Consider the following 20,734-nt stretch of genomic DNA (forward strand, 5'->3'; position numbering starts at 1 on the left):
TAACAGTGTTCAACACAGAACTGTTTTTTTTTAATTTTGGTTATCTGCATGTATGAGTTTTGCTTCCAAGACTGGAAAGAAGGAAGGAAAAATATGCTTATATCCAAACTGTTTTCCCCAGACATGTATGTAAATTAGCATATGTAAAATACTGAAGAGAGGTTAAACTGAAAACTTAGAGACCAGAGTGCAAGATGTAGCTCACAGGGAGAAGGTCTGCATGCTTAGTTCACTCCTTTGTTACATCCACCTTCCATCGTTTTGCCCAGATTGAGTTTGAGCATAACTCAAACTTTGTAACTGGGCTTCAGCAGTCAGCTGATCTATTGCAACTCTTGTTGGAGATACCTTAGTACCTTACAGTGCACTTTACAAATAAAGGTGGGTTTCATTTTTCTCCTTTGCTTTGAAACAATATTCCATTTTGGTAAATAGCTGTCAGTATTCTCTTTGCATAGCATCTTGAATGTCTAAACCTAGTTGACAGAATATAATACTGAACTATGTCTCTATGACTGAATATGATACTGACAAATACTTGTGCGGGCCTCAAGGTAAAAGAGACACTGCTATATATAACTAACGCAGTACAAAGTATAGATATAATAAAAATAAAATCTAATGATAATAGAAATTAATTCTGCTATCTGTAAGTCTAAAGACACTGTCTTAACTTTGAAGTAGCTAATGTTAGTGGTGATGACTAACACCTTGTAGAAAATCTGGGATTTCTAACTTGTTTTGTGGTATTTGTTGTGTTGGATCATTTAAACTTTTGATAAAAGGTATGCATATACTTAAAATCTAGAGAATTAATTAGTTATGGTCTGAGATTATTATTACTTTTTATTATTTTGTTTTCTTTACCATGTACAGAAATATCATTTCTGAACATTTTATCTCGATCACAGAATCATAGAATCATTAAGTCTGAAAAGACTACTAAGATCATCTAGTCCAACCATCAGCTGATGCCTGTTACATCTCTAAGCCATATCCTTCACTGCAGCATCTACCATTTTCTTGAACACCTCCAGGGACAGTGATTCCACCACTTTCCTGAGCAGTCTGTTCTAATGTTCGACCACTCTTTCTGAGAAGAAATTTTTCCTAATATCCAACTTGAATGGATATTAAGATTTGCCCCCTGGCAAAACTTACAACTACTACCTCTTGCAAAGCTACTACCTTCCTTACACACATGACACTATTTGTGTGCAGGGTTGAAACTTTCTGGTTTCACTTGAAGCACTTATGCCTCTTTAAAGCACTACTAACTTAAACTACATACTTATCTCCAAAATTAGTCATTTAAGTAGTTCTCAATGTGAAAAATGTAACTTAATTTACAGAATTTTGAAAAGATTTTGTGTTGAAACTCTCTTTCGCATGGATCAGATGTCTACACTAAACAATCTTTAATCTCGCTTTCTACTGTGGCTAATGCTGTATTGGTGACTTACCTCTAGTAGTGTACATTACTCTTACCTTTTCTTTCCTAACCTATCTCGCAGTCACCTTCAAATAATGAATTTTTAAATAAACCCAGCAAGGAAACTAGGTAATTATTAGTTCAAATTCATCTTGATATTGTATGTCAGTGTGACTTCTCTTCCAAAGAACACTAAAGTTTGCTTACGAAAATGAACTGCCTTCTAAGGGACTATCTTGCTAGTTTGCTTCTGATAAATGCAGTGCAGACAACCTTCTGAAAAATAAATTCATTTTGATCATCATCCTATCCCAATATAAATAGTGATACCAAGAGTCAGAAAGAAGGATGATTTGGGCAAAAGACACACTATTTTTTTAGTATCTAGTAGTTAAATGTCCCCAAAATCTGCAGCGAATCAGACTTGTCACCGTCTGTTTTCCCATAGGCATAAGAAACTGGATCAGCTTGTTTAGACTTAATCGGTTTTATGTCTTGATTAATTTCCAGGTGACTAGCAATGGCTAATAAATCCAGCTCAGCTACTGACATGGAGAACCTGCAGTTCTCCCAGTCTCTTGGGACTTCTTTTGGGTTTATGAAATAAATCTTCCATTGGCAATCTGTTTCCAAACAATTCATTACCCAGATCATCTCTCTGGTTGGAAAACAGAAATTAAAATAATCCTCTGTAAATACAATTACTGTTCAGAGATTTATTTATTTTTTAAATAATGAAACAGATACTGTAAGGAGTGTGATTATAATGGTTCCACTGTGATAAAGAGAGAAACGACCAGTGATTCACCATGTCATTGAAAATAAGAACTGTGTCCCTCTTGTACTCTTCTGTGTAATTTTCAGTAGGTAGATGTTGGAGGATATTTTTAAGCATGATTGAAATTATATTTAAAACTTAGGATGTAAGAGGAAGCTAGCAGGATTGATAATGTCCAGGTGTTGCATATTCTTGTTTAAAGCAGTTCCTTCTGGCACAACAGATGGTTGTAAATACATTTTACTGGCCTAATGCCACCAGAAGGAAAGAATCTGATACTAATTAAGAAGGTCAAATACTTGACCTTGTCCTCAGTGGTATCCCAAAGGAACTTTCTTACTAACTAAATCTTTTTTTCACTTATTTGAGCATTTTTGTTGTGCAGATTTCATAATCTTCATAACCATCAAACCAAAAAGGGAAAGGCAAACTAAACGTATGTGCAGTTAAATGGAGATAAATCAAACTTTCTACACCTTGCAAGAGAGTGTTCAAGAGGAGAAACTAATCCAATAAATAACATCAAGAATTTTGCCTGGTACTTGTGAGGATGGGAGGAAAGCATTCTTATGTAATACAAACATATTCTACCCACACAATTACGTTTATGTCTAAATAAATGTACTCCATGTACTGAGGCCCCCATATGGTTTGCTGGTGTTCATTTGAAAGTCTAAGTGGCAAAGGCTTTGCACTGTCTTGACTTAACTGTTCAAATACATTTGTGCACTGCATTACTAGTAAAGTCACAATTTTTTAAAGCTTGATGTAATGTGTTGAGTCTACATCTGGATTACTGGGTCCACTTCCAGACTCCCCAGTACAAGAGACACGGAACTCCCGGACAGAGTCCAGGGAAGAGCCATAAAGGTAATAAAGAACTGGAGCAGCTCCCCAGCCATGTTCTTTCCAAAGGTGCTCAATTACAAGACAAGAAGCAAATGGACAGAAACTGGAACTCAAGAAGTTCCACCCAAACGTCATGATGCACTTTTCTGTGACTGAGGTTGCCCAGAGATGTTATAGATTCTCCCTCTTTAGAGATCTTCAAAAACCAGCCTGGGAATGGTGATGGACAACTTGCACTAGATGGCCTTAAAATGTTGATTTCCTTATGGAAAGTTCATCAAATAGAATCACAGAATATCTGAAGTTGTAAGGGGCACAGAAGAATTATCAAGTCCTACTCCTAGCTCCACACAGAACCACTCAAAATTCAAATCCTATATCTGAGACCATTACCCCAAGGGTTTATGGAATTCTGGCAGGTTGGGGCTGTGACTAGTACCCTAGGGCGACCATTTCAGTGTCTGACCACCTCTTGGTGAAGAAACTTTGCTTAACACATACCTGACCCTTCCTCTGATGCAGCCCCATGCCATTCTCTCATATCATATCATATCACTGTACCAGAGAGCGGAGATCAGCACTGAGCTTCCTCTCCTCTCTTGAGGAGCTGAGGTCTGAGGTCTGCCATGAGACCTTACCTCAGCCTCCTCTGCTCTGGGCTGAACAAACCAAGGGCTCTCAGCTGTTCCTCATATGTCTTGCTCTTTAGACCCTTCACCATCTTTGTTGTCCTCCTTTGATCACTCTAGTACTTTTGTGTCCTTATATTGCAGTGCCCAAAACTACACACAAAAGACTTTCAGGTAAGACAACATACGTAGAGCAGAGCAGGACAAACCCTTTCCTCACCCACTGGCAGTGCTGAGCCTAGTACAGCCCAAAACCCACGTGGCCCTTTGGGCTGCCAGGGCACTCTACTAATTCGTATTCAACTTGTCATCCACCAGAACCCCCAGATTCCTTTCCATGGGGCTGCTCTCCACCTTTTCTTCCCCAGATCTGTGCATATGTACAAGATAGTTCCATTCCAGGTACAGAATCTGGCACTTACTGAACTTTGTGTGGCTGGAGATTGCCCAATCCTCCATTTTGACCTAATTATAAAAACAGATTAAGTTTGTTAAACAGTACTTTCCCCTCATGAACCTATGTTGGCTTTGACCAATAACTGCATTATCTTTCCAGTGTTCATCACTAAATCTCAGAATAACCTTCTCCATAATTTTGCTGGGCACTGAAGTGAGACTGAGGAGCCTATAATTATCAGCATCTTCTTTCTTGCCCATCTTGAAAACTGAGTCAACATTTGTAAAATTCCGGTAAACTGGGACTTCTCCAGGTTCCCAAAACCACTGAAAAACTATCTAGAGGTCTTGTAATGACAACAGCCAGCTGTTTGAGTGCATCTCTAGAACTGATATGTATTTTCATAGGGCAATAGCAGAAAAGAGGATGCTTTTTCTGGTTTAGTTGATACTGGTGGCCTTTTTGGAATTCATAGAAGCAAAGTAAAGCTTAGTCAAAGATTACAAGGAGCCACCTAGATTTTCCTGTTGAACATCACAAATGACTGATGTCTGTAGATTCTGCAGTTTTCAGTCTTGATTATCACAGGCTGTTAAAGTGGCAGAAAAGGCAGTGTCCCATGAAGTGAATTTGATCAAATATATGATTCTGAAATGAACTTTAGGAATATTGTATTTTATATCCTGCCTACTTTATAATCTTTGAGATGAGTATAACCAGTTGTGAATGCCCAGCATACCAAAAACATTCATAAACTTGAATGCAAGGGCCACCAAGATGGTCATGCGGCCAGACCACAGACTCTAGGAGGAGAGTCTGAGATAGCTGGAGTTGATCAGCGTGGAGAAGAGGTATGTTTTAGGAACCGAATGGCAGCCTTCCCAAGCTTGGGATGAGGTTAAGAAAAAGATAATCACACCCTTTGCTGAGGTTCACAGCCAAATACAGTGACTGCAAACTAAAATAGGGTAGATTCTAACTGCATATAAGGAAAAAAAAGTCATTATGGGGAATAATGAAGAAGAGTTCACCCAGAAAGACTGTGTCACCTCCAACTTATTAGATATCCAAAATCAAAACATAACTGAATACAGCTCTGAGCATTACTGGTCTACATTCACTGTTGAAATCCAATAGGAAACTAAATAAGGGACCTCTTGAGATCCCTTCCATCCTAAGTGATTATATTTAGTCTGAAATAAGAGAAGAAATATTTATAGAGACAAAAATATTTCATGTTCTCACACTCCTCTCCCTAAAATAAAAAATCTGAGTGATCAGAAATTGTTGCAAAAGTTTTAAAAGGCTTTAACAATTTAGTGATTAAGTCTGTGTACTAGATTATTTTGTATCTCATGGAGTTTAAGTTTGATGTTGAAGTTAAATGTCATTTATAAAGGAGCTGTAAAAAGTTTTAGGATTTATGAAAAATCATCATTGACGCCAGTTATAACTGGCAAATCTTTTTTTTTTCTACTTTTGCTAATTCTCTGCATTTCCATCTGCTACATTTGTAGTAAGAATTAAATTTTCAGCTTGTCTTGTAGATCTCCTTTCAGAATTTCAAGTCTAGGAGTTGAAAAGATGAACCAGTTCTTCTTAGTTTGACAACAAATCAGTCAAAAATTAATTTGGCAATAATATTTATAGTGAGCAAAATTTGTGGGATATACATCTTATGGTAGCACTGATGTTTATCTCTTAAAACTATAATGACGTAGTGATAGAGTGTCTTCAGAAGGTATAGAAGTATGAACTCAACAGATATGCAAAGATCTATCTTCGCTAAAGATCTGCAGACATAAATAAAATATATTCTAATTTGAGTGCTGTCAAAATTTCATGTTCTTCTTAACTAGAAAGTAGTCTATCTTCAATGTCCCTATGGTCAGAAAACCACAGAAAACTGTAGAACTGTTACAAAGCCCCATTAATGGTTGCTGTTTTTTATTAAGTGGATACCTGTGAGAATAGGCTATGTGTAGCCATATCTGCCTGTAAGAAAATGCCTTGCTGGTTTCTCCAGCTTTAGGACAACCACAAATCCTGTCTTATTATGAAAGAATTTTCAAAATGTGCTTTTTTGGGGGGAAGAACATTTTAGTCTTCTTTTTGCTTCTCTTAATGTTGCTGTTTTCTTTCTTACTACTTTTTCCTATAGTCACTGTATCATCACAGAATTAGATTTACAACCAAAGTCAGGCAAGCCTGCTTTCTTCTTACTCTTCTGTCATATCTGCAAGCCAGAGATACTGAATCAAGGAAGTAAAGAGTAAAACTTTACTGCTTTTCCCCCCAGCTGATGGAATCCTTTCAGGATACCTTCTCAGGAAGGTATTCTCTCAGTGTTTTTATTGTCTCTAAAATACAGATCATAGAATCATAAAGTGGCTTGGGTTGGAAGAAATCTTAAAGACCATCTAGTTCCAGCACCTCTGCTACAGGCAGAGCTGCCACCCGCTAGATCAGGCTGCCTAGGGCCCATCCAACCTGACCTTGAACATCTCCAGGGATCCAGCACCCACAGCTTCTCCAAGCAACCTATGCCAGAGTCTTACCATTCTTGAGTAAAGAATTACTATCTCCCTATTTTTTTGTTTGAAACCATTCCCCTTTGTCCTATTACTATCTGCTGACAAAAAGAGTTGATCTACCCATATTTGTACGCACTCTTTACGTACTAGAAGGACAGAGTGAGATCTCCCCTGATCCTTCTCTTCTCCAAGCTGAACAGTTCAACTTCCTCAGCCTTTCTTTGTAGGAGAGGTGCTTTCTGATCATCCTTCTGACCTTTCTCTGGACCTGCTCCAACAGTTTCATATCTATCTTGTGCAGATCTATCTGTAGACTGGGACCAGATGGGGCCTCACAAGGACAGAGCTCCTCTTCCTGCTGGCCACCCCTCTTCTGATGCAGCCCAGGATACTATTGGCCATCTGGCCTGCAAGTGCACATTGCTGGCTCATATCCAGCTTTTCATCCACCAGAACGTCAAGTTTTCACTTTAAATACTGTTATCAGTTAGTTAGGGATTCATTTTAGCTAATTAGGTATATTTGCACATGGGATATACGCTTCACATAATATCTACTGTGTTGTAGAACTAGTCCAGCTGTTCAAACAAATTGTTTATGAAAGAGAATAGATCAAAAATATATGAAACACTTTTTGCTTCATCTTTACTTCTTTCCTTACTTATTTTGCAGTCTCCATTTATGAGCAAAACTGATGGTATTAGAACTATCTTTTATTTCTCAGAGTGCAGCTAGAGGTCATGATAAGATGTGCAAATGGCTTCTGTTGATTTTTTTGAGACTAATTGAAGTATTTACAAAACATTCCAACTATTTTTCTACAATATTCTTCTATATGTTTATATTCTTCTGTATGTATAAGAAAACATATCTTGGTAAGCTAGTGTAGACACATACTGAATTCTTTTATACCTCCATGTGATTTTCAACAAGACATTATAATCTCACAAAAACTAAACAATGCAAACTGTCTTTTTTTTTTTTATGGGCACATCTTGAAAACAAACCCTTACATACAGAATATACATTGCATGTTTTTGTTTTTTATTATTATTATTTATTTATTTTGGGATTGGATCCAGAAAGGTTAGAAAACAAAAATTATATGGGACCTGGATACATCTGGACTCAGAGTTCAAGTTTCTCAGGGGATATTTTGGGACATTACATAGTAAGACTTTCATGTTTTCCTAAGTGACAGTTGTTGGATTACACTTGTGTTTGTTGCATATTGTGGCAGCAAATGTGCTTTTAGTGCTTTATCCAATTTTTAGATCATTTTGTAAAGTTTTATACTAATTACAGTCTACTTTGAAAACAGTGTAGAGAAGGAGAAAATGAACAGAAGGGAGTCTGCACAGTACCTGTAATGTATGTCAAGTACAAGCAGGGTGAAAATCAAACTCATTCTTCTGTCTCCCTCTTCTGTTCTTCACAAACATAGGTACAATGTCCTAATCCTGCTGAAGCACCCTGTGAGCAGAACTGTCATTCATTATTTACACTGACAAACCAAATATGGTAAGAGAAACAGCTAATGTTTCTGTTTATGTAAAATATGAATGGCCATTCAAGAGCCAAATCTTACATATTTGTTGATTGGTAGTGAGGTACAGCAGCAGGAAGAAAGACAACAAATACTCACGCTCACCTCCTGAAAGTTTCTATTTGCTTAACTCTTTCAATTTCAGTGGGAGTTAGGAAAGAAAAGAGGTGAAGAATTATAGTATTGGTCTTATTCTTGGTCCTTTAAAAGGCTTCAAAAAGGTCAACTGCAGATCATGACAGTGCTTTAGAAAATCCTGACTTAAGTGTTAATTTCAGCAATTCATTGCAAAATGATGGCAGAGACTGTATATTTATGGGAATTATGGCTCTTTTAATGAACGTGTTTTAGCTGCCGTGACCTAAGGACAAACAGGAGACAAAGGATTGTGTCTTTAATTAGAACAAGTAATTTAGTTGCAGTTAGCTGATAATTATAGCAAGAAATTTGAGCATGTAAGCACTTTCTTGACACAACTTTAGTATGAACAAAATTTGGATTAGTAGATAGTAGCATTTATAGGATTAGATCCTATATATACTTATACTTAAATATATATACTTAGGAAGCAAGAGAAAGTTTTCAGACGTGAATTCTAAGAAAGAACTAGCAGATTTCTAGATAAAATAATTTAGAATAGAATGTTGAATGTTTTTTCATCATCTGTTCAAGCCTACTGATGGCATACTACTTCAGGGGCAGATACTGCTTGGCTACATAACTGCAGTTTTAGATAGTCTTTGTTTCAACTTGAAGATGCAGAAATAGTTACTAATTACATTAATCGACTACGTAGATTTCAGTGAAGAAGATAAAATTAAAAGAAAATTTCTGGAACTTGACGTTCTGTGAGGGAGAAAGCTGAAGTCCCCCAGCTCTCAGAGCAAAAGAAATCTAAAGTAACATGCTAAACAGAGAATTCAGCAGAGGATAGATGAGGTTAGGAAAGACTGTAAAAGATCATAAAAGTGTCTTGGGCTGAATCAGTGTGTTTGGCTTCAGTACAATGTGGATTTTTTTTAACAGTCTCATTCTTTTGTATGTCTTCCTTGAAAATTAATTTGAAAGATATGAAATGGAGGGCTAGTTTTGAGAGAACACTATATAGGATTAGCATATAATTATTTAAGTCTTCATCTTGGCTGTCAATGAATACACAGTTGCTAAGGGTACTGTAGTTGCAGATTTCCTACCATTGTTACTTTGAAGGTTAATCTCTCTTTGATATATTTAGGATTAATCACATTAGAATATTCATGCTAGAATGTCATTTGTCAGTTCATTGGTCTTTCAGTTACTGTTTCAGTAATGAAAGAAAATCAAGTGATGAGTTTGACATGCTGAAGGGAGGAGATGCCATCCAGAGGGACCAGAACAGGCTGGGCAAGAAAGACATGGAGCATTGGTGTGGGCCCAGAGAAGGAACACAACGAAGATGAGAGAGCTGAAGCATCTCTCCTACCTCCTTGGCGAAGAGAAGGATCTGGGGAAACCTTACAGTGATCTTCCAGTTCTTAATAAATTTCTTAAATTAATTTCTTAAATTCTTAAATTAATTTCTTAAATTTCTTAATCAGTTTCTTAAAGATCTTAATAATGAGCCTTCTGAAAAGACAGGAAAGGGGATTTTTGTTAGGGACTGTAATGATAGGACAAAGAGTAATGGTTAAGTTTGTTTTTTTCCTTTAAATAATAATGGCTCACACTTGATTGATCGTTTTGGTAAAGGAGAAATTCAAAAGCGAGAATTAATTCAAATTGAATTTGGACATGTATCTCTTTTATTTTTTCTTTTCAAATTTTTGTTTATCATTCTCACTGTTTAAAATTTTCAGTACATCTGCTGACCTTGCTGTTAACTTTTCTAATTTTTTCTCAACTAGAAAAAAAAACTCATAGAGATAAAAAGGAAAAACATGGGAATTTTCAATGACTTGAGAAAGCAATTATACTTTTTTTTTTTTTCAGCTTCAAGAAAATCCAAAGAACACAGTTGAGTTAAGAGATGAAGGGTAAACATGGGCCGGTAAAGGGAGACAAGACAAAAGAATGTAGCAAGCAGGATGAGAACCATTGTATAGGAATGTGAGTAAAGAGAGGACAAGATAAGGGTTAACTATTGCATAGGAATGCAGGTAAGCAGGATGTGAGGCCAGATAAGAAAAGAACATCTTGAAACTCTATTGTATACTTGAAGAGAACATCACACAAGGAACAGGTCGTCGGGATCGGATTACTTCGTTTGAAGACAATGAGCCTTCATCCCATGACCACCAGAAGACGACCCCACTGCCCGCGGCGTACGTGCAAAAGGGAGGGACCATATGCTGATGGTTTCTCGGAAATGTAATGAATATGTATACGAATTCCGGGAAAACACTGATTATGTATTAGTTCGGCCTATATCTGTACCAAGCTTTTGTCCTACGGTGTGCAAGTTCGGAGGAGCTATCCCCCTTGCACCCAGCTTGGCACCAAATGCTGAATAAAAACATACCTGCTTTATAACTGTATGGGGCTGCTGAATCACGGCCTGAACCTCCGATTAATCACCTGAGGCAAGCAATGAATCAGCCACGGGAGCACAGGTGAAGGCAAATCAGCTGTGCTGCAGGAAGGGGTGGAGCCTGGCTCCACCTCTCCTAGACCCATTTAAGAGCTGACTGTCAGTGGGGAAGGATCTCTCTGGAGATCTGCTCTATTGGAGTTCATCTCGTGAGTCCAGGATAGGGTGAGTAACTTTCTCTCATTACTCCAACATAAATTATATTAGCCAAGCTCCTGGAGGTATGTATGTATGTGTGTGTGTGCAGACAGACACACACCATCTGTATATCCATTGATTATACAATAACCTAACTCTAGGTTATAGTGTTTGATTCCATAAATCACAGTTAATTGAATGGAGAATATTTAAGTGGAAGAAGAAACTACAAAATTTAGCTCTGTCTCTTATTACACATATGTAATCACAACATTCCTTTTTAAATTACTGCTTTATCCAAGCTACTTTCATCTAGAGGGCAAGTTGTACGTTTGGATAAAGAAGCAGGGCCAAATTCTTATTTTAGGCCCATGTGTTAGCTATGACTATTTTGAGTAAGAAGAGTGGAAAAATGTTACAAATACTCTTCTCTAGCTGCAGCTTGTCACTAAAAATAAACACATAAATTTATTTGAACTGCCAGAACAAGTACTCGTAATCTGGTTTAACATTTAATTTGCTCTCTTAAACTAATGAACATGAGCATTTCCAAGAATTCCTAATAAACTGGGAATTATTAACAACAAACAGTTCTATCGCTCAGAACATAGCTAGGAGGGCACAAATACATTCCCAACTCAAACTGTTTTTATCTTCTTTTTCTTTGCTCTTTGCAGATCACAGAGAAGGAGTAGAAGGACTTTTACATCTGGGCTTTCCTTAGCTCTGCATTAAGCTGACAGCATGTGTAGCCACAGCTTTTTCAGAACTCCAGGCAAACAGAACTTCTCAAAGCCACCACAGCGCCCGTTGTAACCCCTTCTCTTTGTTTCACCATACTCTACCCATTTCATGTTTCTATTCATGGCAATGGCATACAAAACAGAGGGAGCTAGCACTGTTTGAGGCGGATAGTTAGCAAAACATTTTCTATTTGTAAATTGAGGTTGTTCAATTTGGGCATTTAGCAGATAGGAAATCCTAATGTTACTTTTCACTCCAGAAAGCATCGTGTTTTGAAGGCCAAAGTTTATCTCTCAAAGATATGTGCTACAGCTGTTAAGCCTTATTTGTGTTACAAGGTACAAAATGTACAGAACAAAACACTTTAGTGGCCTCTACCCTCTTCTTTGCTTCCCCATTATTTTTCCTCTTTAATAGTTTGAGGAAAAGTTGAAGTCATTACTTAAATAGCTTGTTTTTATGACAACAGATGAATAGATTTTAATTTGCTGGGAAGTCTTGAAAAAGGAACAGGCTTTAAGAATGTTTCTCCAGATTGAAATATAAAGCTCTCGTTATTGTTCTTATGGTTTAATGGTGTGCCCGAGTTTTTTTAAGATCTTGCAGATACTTCATCTAGAGCATAATTCAAGTACAACTGGAAACAAATGAACACTAAATTTAAGAATTATCTGCTAATAGAACTCATGCAAAGTCCCAGACCACAGGAATGTGAACAGAGACTTTTTATGTGGGTCACTGTAACCTCATTGCATCTCAGATTCCTCTAGATCTAAGATAATAATTATTCTGACATCTGGAAAAAGTGATAAAACTTTCAAAATCCTGATATCCAGTATTTTTCACAGCTGCATCAATTAGCATGATAGGGCTGGAATTGATTTATGGAATCAAACTATAACCCAGAGTTAGGTTATAAAGCAGGTATGTTTTTATTCAGCATTTGGTGCCAAGCTGGGTGCAAGGGGGATAGCTCCTCCGAACTTGCACACCGTAGGACAAAAGCTTGGTACAGATATAGGCCGAACTAATACATAATCAGTGTTTTCCCGGAATTCGTATACATATTCATTACATTTCCGAGAAACCATCAGCATATGGTCCCTCCCTTTTGCACGTACGCCGCGGGCAGTGGGGTCGTCTTCTGGTGGTCATGGGATGAAGGCTCATTGTCTTCAAACGAAGTAATCCGATCCCGACGACCTGTTCCTTGTGTGATGTTCTCTTCAAGTATACAATAGAGTTTCAAGATGTTCTTTTCTTATCTGGCCTCACATCCTGCTTACCTGCATTCCTATGCAATAGTTAACCCTTATCTTGTCCTCTCTTTACTCACATTCCTATACAATGGTTCTCATCCTGCTTGCTACATTCTTTTGTCTTGTTACAGCTGGCCCATGTTTACCTTTCATCCCCTAATTCAGAATGCCTCTTCTGATGAAGGCTGTGCTTGCTGACTCAGCATGACTCTTGAGTGGCTCCTGATGTACCAGTGAAGAGATCATGTTTTCCTTCTGCCCAAATACAGTAAGAGCAACGTGGGTCTGCCTACGGAGCAGGCCTTTCTGTGACAGGAGTGCAATGGTATGAGCAGCAGGCAGGCATGCTGTGCTTATACGGGAATCATACCCTTCATGGCACATAAAATAAACCAGAACTATTGAGGTCTGCAGCTGAGTAGGAAAAAACAAATGTGTATGGAAACTGCTGAATCATGGCCTGAACCTCTGACTGACCACCTGAGGCAAGCAATGAGTCTGCCTTGGGAGCAGAGGTGAAGGCAATTTTCCAGTGCTACTGGAAGAGGTGGAGCCCTGTTCCACCTCTCCTAGATCCATTTAAGAGCTGACTACCACTAGGGAAGTACCTCTTTTTGGAGATTGCTCCTCTTGGAGTCTTCTCAGTGAGCTCACAGCCAAGGGTAAGCTTTCCATCTGTTCTTCTTTAGTATGATATCCTGTTTAGCCTAACTTTCCGGTATTTTTCTTAATTATAACATCCATATATCCATTGATTACACACAAGTGTAACCTGGCAGCCTCTTCTGCTGAAGTGGATGAGGTATTTTTATAGCCAGTGACTGTTCAATGCAGACCTGCTGATAAGCTAGGCTTTGTTGAAGAAACTTGGTAAGAAAATTTCTTCCACCTGATGGCCAACAGGCCCTGCCCACTGTTCTCTACCTCCCAGCACTCAGTGTCACACAGGGCTGTTTTAGGGAGGAGAACATGTGTTGTCTCTGCAAAGCTGTCTTTTATGAAGATAGAACTTTTGGGATACTTTGCTGGTTTAGACAGTAGCAACCTGAATCTCCATCTGTTGTACTGACAGAAATTTGTGTGAAGAAACAGCACATCTTTGGTTTATTTGGACTGGATGATCTTGTAGGTCTCCTCCAACCTTTGTGATTCTATGATCTATATACAGGGCCCAAGAAAACTGGTCAGTATTCAAGGACCATGTCCTCCGAACCTAGGAGCGGTGCAACCTAAGAAAGAGGAAGACAGACAAAAATGCCAGGAGGCCTCCATGGATGAACAAGTATCTCCTGGACTTACTGAAGTCCAAAAAGAAAATCTCTAGGGAGAGAAAGCAAGAATGAGTTAAGTGGGAGGAATGCAAAGAGGCTGTCCAAGCAGCCAGGGACCAAGTTAGGAAAGCTAAAGCCTAGGTGGAATTAAATCTAGACAGGGACATAAAGGGGAAAAAGAAGAATATCTACAAGTATATCAGTGATAAAAAGAAAGCTAGGGAAGATGCAGGCCCTCTGCAGTGGGGAATTGGAGACCTGGTCACTTGGGATGCAGAGAAAGCTGCATCGATGACTTCTTTGCCTCAGTCTTTGCCAGCAAGGGCTCCTGTCATACCACCCATATTGCAGACGGAAAAGATAAGAAATAGGAGAAGGAAGATCTGTAAGTGCTGTAAGTGAAGATCAGGTTGAAGATCATATAAAGAACCTGAAGATGCACAAGTCCATGGGACACACTGAGATCTATCCACGGGTTCTGATGAAACTGGCAGATGAAGTTGCCAAGCTGCTATCTGTCATATTTGAAAGGCTGTAGTAGTCTGGTGGAGTTCCCATTGACAGGAAAAGGGGAAACATAACCCCTATTTACAAGAAAGGAAGAAAAGGGTATTTAGAGAACTACAGGCCAGCCAATCTCACTGCTGTTCCTGGCAAGATCATGGTGCAGATCATCCAAAAGGCTCTACTAAAGCACATGGAAAATAAAAATGAGGTGATTGGTGGTAACCAACGTGGTTTCACCAAGGCAAGTCATACCTGACAAACTTGATGACCTTTTATGATATCTACACATCAGTAGAGAAAGGAAAAGCAATTGACAGTATTAATCTGGACTTCTGCAAAGCATTTGAAACTGTCCCACATAACATCATATGGTTCATCATTCAGAATGTGCATGTGCAAGGTTGCTCTGAGATGAGCAAAGGAAAGTAGCTAAGAACTGTCAGGATATTTCACTCTGAGATCTTTACTAACAGCAGCACAAACATACAGCAGCATGTGTGGCCTTTATGCCCTTGAGGTAGGGCGTGGAGACCACATCACTAGTGTGATGTTTCAGTAATTCTGTAGTGGCAGGGAATGCACACTGCCTTTGGGTTTTGTGCTTACTTCAAACTGTGGGAATCAAATGTTGTTTCTGCATTAGAATTGGATAATATATATATTTTTATTTCATGATCTCCACTGTCATAGTTCTTTCTGGGAGTCTTTCTGCTTAACTTGGGGAAGATCTCTGATAGCTTACGTCACTTATCGTCTAGATAACTCTTCTCAGGGACGCACGCTCTGTATGTAGGTGTATATAGGTGTATATATGTATATTTTGTCATACACACTGCAAGAATATCCAGTACCAGATCAAACCATAGAACAAGTCATGGCATGCCCGAGGAAGCGCCTGAAGAGACATCGGAAGGCCTGACATCATCCCCCACCACGGTAATCCTTGTTAAACGAAGACTTGGAAGCAAATCACCATATCAATACGACAAGAAGAGCACTGAGACATCTTGGAAACGACAGGATGGCGACTGACTGACACCAGATAACAAAACAAATTAACAAGTAAATAACAAATGTAAATCCTCTGATAAGATTGTGAACCTGGAGTACCCAGCCAGTGGGGCAACAGGGGAGAGGGGGGAGGCAAGGGGGAGAAAATAGGGTATAAAGGCTGTCATGTTGTATCCATAGGTGCGCTCCTGCTTGCGGGATGCCCGCCATTGCAATCGCGAATAAAATCTGCTTTTATCAGAGATACCGTCCTGTCAAAATTATTTGGATATTTCCAACAAAACTAACAAGCACAAGGAAATAGTACATATGATCAGGCCCGCAGGGATTGGCATGGAGTAAGCTCAAGCTGCACAGTTGGCTGTACTGGTCCATAAGCTGCTGGACCTGAACAAGCTGGATGAAGGCCAGTCCTTGCCATGTGAACTCGAGGCTGTGGTTCTGCCTCTGATGCAGGCGCCAGGGGCTGCAAATGCAATCACTACTGTGGCAGAGGTTTTGCTAAAAGTAGAGTAAGTTTTCCCATAATTCTGCCTTGGCCTGACCCAAAGTAGGTGGATGGGATAATATCCTTGATCAGTCCCTGGGTTGTAGGAGAAAGCCACATTCCTATTTTTATACCATAATTACAGGGCAGAATCAGGCCCATCACTGAATCCTCCTCCTTTTCTTTGTTCTCTTCACTTTTTTGTTGGGTTAGAAAAAGAGCTTTCTACAATTTTCTCCCAGGATGTTCTCCTTGACAGGAGTTCAACAGTTTCTCTTAATAGTGGAATAATAGTTCCTTATAGTGCTTGGACCAACTCACTCATTTTCTTGCGTAATTCTATTCAACTATTGTCTATTAACTCTATTTAACATCTGTTTAGACTATAGATGAACAGATAATCCTCTGGCATAAGACTAGAACTGAAAACACTGCATCCAAAAAAATGATCAGAATCAGGTGTTTTGTGTGTTGTTTAAGTGTGCTCTTAGGAGACAGGACAACATTACATAGGTAAGAAGTCTGTGGAAAAGTGTGGTGTTCCCACTTAGACCCCCTTGCCCTGTTGGTGTAACAGACAAAGCTAATGATGCTGAAGAGCCACCTATGGCTAACATGGAGATTACGTATTTGAATGGTTAATTGGAGGGTTGTGATGAGTTTTCTTGTTTGTTGATACTGCTGTTAAGGAAAAAGAAAATCACAAATCTGGATGTCCTTTCAGTTAATATTTACCATCTGCCTGACTTAGTCTACTTCTTTTCTGGCAGAGCTTCTACTTTAGTGGTTATTTTTCTTTTCTTTGTGATTATGAAGTGATCCCCAGTGGCATGTTAGAAATCACCACTGTAAATGCTGACAATTGTTCTGGGGTTAGCTTCAAAGGCTTGTAAAACCCACAATGTTAAATCTACGTCTGCAACTGGCACAGTCACGCTCTCCAAATAAGCACTTTGTGTGCAAGTGGCCCTCAGCTATGAGCACCCTGCAGATTCTTTTAAGACAGGAATGTCTGCCAAATACAAACCAAATGCTGCCAGTACACCGCATCTGCAGGACTAGGGGCTGCCCAGGACCCAGAGGAGCTCAGCGATGGAAGAGGACATGGTTCCATGTGTCAGTAGATGGCTCCCCTGAGGACATGCAATTGCAGAAGTGGTATAGCTGTCAAAGTTGTCCTCCAACTGACTGGAAGGCAGGAGAAAGAGTGTCCAAAACTGTTCTGTGGATAGATAAAAACTTCTACCAAAAAGACCCCGCTATTCACATGCTATAATGTGTGTTACTTTGCCTGTCTTGATTTCACAGGGATTTGCTGTCATTTGTCTGACAAGATGGGGTTGGAATTTGACCCATTGCCTTGAGCACACCTTTGGGTCACAAAGAACACTTAAAAGAGTATATACAGGAACAGAACTTGGATTTAGATCTGCATCCCACTGAACTAGCAGTTGCTTTGCCCACAGCTGAAGTGATGCTCTGAATGTGAATCTGCACACTACTGAGAGAGAAAGAAGAGTTTTCACTCTAATGTTATGGCTTTTCAAAAGGTATTCTAACAAATCTGAACCTCAAACATATTTAGGAAAAAAAGCACATGGGAATAAAGAAAATAAGCAATTCACATACTAACATATTTTAAAAATACAGGTTTGTTTCTATTTTGAAACTAGAAACCTTTATCCTCTGCTATGATGTTAAGGATATACAGAGGTGAATGCCTTTCAATAGTAATTATGATTAATTCCCTATTCATCCTGTCTCCTTCTCTGCAGACAATTCTCAGCTGTCCTGATCAAAGTATTATTTTCAGGCACAGTTTGTCCATGATAGGACTTCTGCTGGATTTGGTAAAGACACTTTTCAGAGTCTTTGTCAACTGTATGACTTTCTCTTCTGCTTCTAGATAATTATTAGCTTAAATTTATTCTATCTAATACTGATTCCATGCAATGTTTTCATGATGTGGCTACAATGATTTTAATGTTGCTGCTTGTGACTTACAATGAAGTGTTCTCCTTTGGTCTTCTTTAACAAATGAGACAGCATTTAAAACAGTTTTCAAAACCAATAGCTCCTGGGTTACTCACTGATTCCATTACTCATGACCCAGACTTTGAGATACAGAAAAAGTAGCACACTGAGGTTCTTTGCACAGTTTTGCTGAGCTACACACACAAAGAGGGAAAAAAAAAAAGAGAGAAAGAAATGTGACCATCTGGGTGTAGTGGCAAATTACTGTTGGCCTGAAAAAAGTGTGATTTTTTTCAAATGCACATCCACAGTATGTAATTTTCCTCCATAGATACTTCTCTCTAAGGTTTTGATTCATTTTTTCCTTCAGAAATGTGGCAGATAACTCAGCTCCTCAGAAGTCCTGGGTTCTGCTGCTTAAGAAATACCTCCATCAGACACCAGAGGAAAAAAAAAATAATAGCATGTTTATTGGCATGTTTAGAGTTCTAGTGGCTGACAAAGCTTTTGATGCTGTTGGACTACCTTTCTGTCTTTAGCGGCAAGTAGCAGTGGACAAAGGCTTGGTACCGTAAGACTGAACATTCTCTTCGCTTCCTGTAGTATTCCTGGTTATATATATCTTTTCAGGTCGCTGCATTTCTAGGTGACTGAAGTCCTTCACCTGTTTCCATTATTACCAACAGAAAGTCTGTTCCTTCCCTGGGTGCCAACATTAAATCATTAAATACATTTATTTTCTTTTTAAACCAACATGTGATCTTGTTTTACTTTGTCTTTTTAAAATATTTTCCTCCTTGTGGCCATTACAGGAGTCAACTAGGAATTATTCTATTATTCTCTGGTCTTTCATGACCTTCATTTTCCAATTGCAGCATTCAGTGCATTGCTCTAGCACACTGAAACTGTGGAAAGACTTACTTAATAATATTCAGAGGTTATTACAAACAAAAGCAGGGGAATATGTCACTGCGAGACACAATGATGTAGGTTGACTACTTAGTTCTGCCTGTGCCAATGTTTTCAGAGCCGTGTTTATTGCAACACTGGTGTTTTTCTCATTTTTGTTCTTCAAGAGTCTTTGAATCATCTAATTATATAAATGACTAATCCTATTTTCAAAAGCAGGAGACTGCATAAAAAGATAGTGCTGGACACAATGTATGACCAAAGTAAAATGTAACCAACTCACTAATGCTTGATGTGTTGTAGAAGAGTTTCTGTTATTTCAGCTTGTCAGAATTCAGTTTCCTATTCTAAGGTATTATAAGAACATGCAGTTCGTTTTCTGTTTTGAATTAGCAGAATTCAAGGCTTTCAGTTTTACTCTCATTTGGTAATAGCAGTGGCAATTAAGGAGTATGACACTAGCCACAAACAAAGAAGCAGTTCCTGCCTTATTGAGTTTGTGGTCTGAGTTCAGCAGCCCTTACGTTCCTCAGCTGTTTCACCCCAGTGTAATTGTACTTCTTAAATTCTCCTGAGTTTCCTCCTGAAACGCATTTCCATTGGCTGACAGAGGTTTTCTCCTAGTTTTCATGAGTGTACTGGAGATTAGAATTAGGATCTTTACAAGTTTTATTTTTATACACATTTATGAAGACTTGTTTGCTGTGTTTCTGTCTTTAAAACAAAATGCTTTCACTTTTTCTCTCCAGAGAGGTCTCTGCGTCTATTCTGATGGCTGTTTTAGAATTCCTCTGTTTGAAGAAAACCAGCACAAGTAGTTCTTCAGCATAAATGATTTTAGTGCAGGACAGTGCTATGCTTTTTTGCACAAAGCCTTTCCTACAAAAATGATTTACTTTCCGATGGGTACCACATTTCCCAAGTGACTGTAGAAAAGAACAGCTGCTGTTTCACACTCATGTTGTATGTGAAGCTGTCTGCAGCAATAATGAGAAGTTCCTGGCAATGCTGCATACAAGGACTCCAAGCAGGAAGAGTTTGTTGATCATGGCATACCTTTTGGCATAGATTTGCATGTCTTTTCCATCAAATTTCTGGCTTTTGCAAAATGAGACAGCTTGTCTCAGTAGAAACACACTCACTTCGCATATTCACTGTAGCTTTTCATAACCATTTCACTTTACTGCCACTGCTTCTATGCCAAGTACTAAACTAGCCGTAATCTTTTCAGCTCAGGTTTGTCTGCATCTTTGCATGGTATTATATCATTAAACACAGTTTACTTTTACTTTAACTCACTCCTTACTGTGGCAAACAGGACATTTAATCTCAAGTTCTATAGATTGTGCACTTATTCTGACCAAAGTCTGCAAGTGTTTATGGTGCTTATTACTGTGGTGAACAATTACCATGCTGTCTCCTTTAATATACTTACACATAACTAAATAGGGAATCACAAGGCATATTCAGTCCATCACCTGGAAGTACTTCATTTTATGGAAGGAAAATTCAGCACATACAGTGCTCGATGCAAAAACAGGCCCTGTTGTGACATTTTTTCATACAGAGGGTGGTGACACACTGGAACAGGTTGCCCAAGGAGGTTGTGGATGCCCCATCCCTGGAGGCATTCAAGGCCAGGCTGGATGTGGCTTTGGGCAGCCTGGTCTAGTGATTGGTGACCCTGCACATGGCAGAGGGTT

At 38.8% G+C, this 20,734-nt stretch overlaps 1 long non-coding RNA gene across 1 annotated transcript; it reads left to right on the forward strand.

Annotated features, from left to right (window-relative positions):
• Window positions 1–5,595: 5,595 nt before the first annotated feature.
• On the forward strand, window positions 5,596–15,903 carry LOC109363981 (uncharacterized). The gene is made up of 3 exons (XR_014880337.1): window positions 5,596–8,140; window positions 9,460–10,896; window positions 11,547–15,903. It is a non-coding gene; the product is annotated as an uncharacterized LOC109363981 (long non-coding RNA).
• Window positions 15,904–20,734: the final 4,831 nt, after the last annotated feature.

The sequence above is a fragment of the Meleagris gallopavo genome, chromosome Z (assembly GCF_905368555.1).
Source record: "Meleagris gallopavo chromosome Z, MGAL_WU_HG_1.1, whole genome shotgun sequence".
Taxonomy (NCBI): Eukaryota; Metazoa; Chordata; class Aves; order Galliformes; family Phasianidae; genus Meleagris; species Meleagris gallopavo.